The sequence below is a fragment of the Myotis brandtii genome, unplaced genomic scaffold (genome assembly GCF_000412655.1).
Source record: "Myotis brandtii unplaced genomic scaffold, ASM41265v1 scaffold1956, whole genome shotgun sequence".
Classification (NCBI taxonomy): Eukaryota; Metazoa; Chordata; class Mammalia; order Chiroptera; family Vespertilionidae; genus Myotis; species Myotis brandtii.
Genome location: NW_005357294.1, coordinates 155,297 through 155,860, shown reverse-complemented (window position 1 = coordinate 155,860; position 564 = coordinate 155,297).

The following is a 564-nucleotide window of genomic DNA, read 5'->3' as shown; positions in this document are numbered from 1 at the left end:
TCAACCCTGCCCCAGCCAGGGCCCCTGCCCCCCACAGCCCCTTCCTCCTTCCTGTGCCCCCCTGTGCTCAGGTTTGGTGGCTGCAGTCTGTCTCCCCCAGTCTCAGGGCAAAGGCCGAGTGGGGTGGGGGTGGGGTGTGGGCAGGGCTGCGCCAGGCAAACCAGTCGGGCCAGTGTGGCAGAGCTGTCTGGGACGGGCCCTGGGCGTGTGGGTGAGTCAGCGGCCCCAGGCTGGGGAAACGCTGGGGTGGAAGCCTGGGGAGCCCCCTCCCGACAGGAAGCACAGGGGACGCAGGAACATAGGCCCGCGTCCCCCCAAACGGGGTGGGGGTGGGGTGTGGGCAGGGCTGCGCCAGGCAAACCAGTCGGGCCAGTGTGGCAGAGCTGTCTGGGACGGGCCCTGGGCGTGTGGGTGAGTCAGCGGCCCCAGGCTGGGGAAACGCTGGGGTGGAAGCCTGGGGAGCCCCCTCCCGACAGGAAGCACAGGGGACGCAGGAACATAGGCCCGCGTCCCCCCAAACAAAGGCTCGGGGAGCTCCTCAGGGCTCCGTGTCGGCGGCAGGGC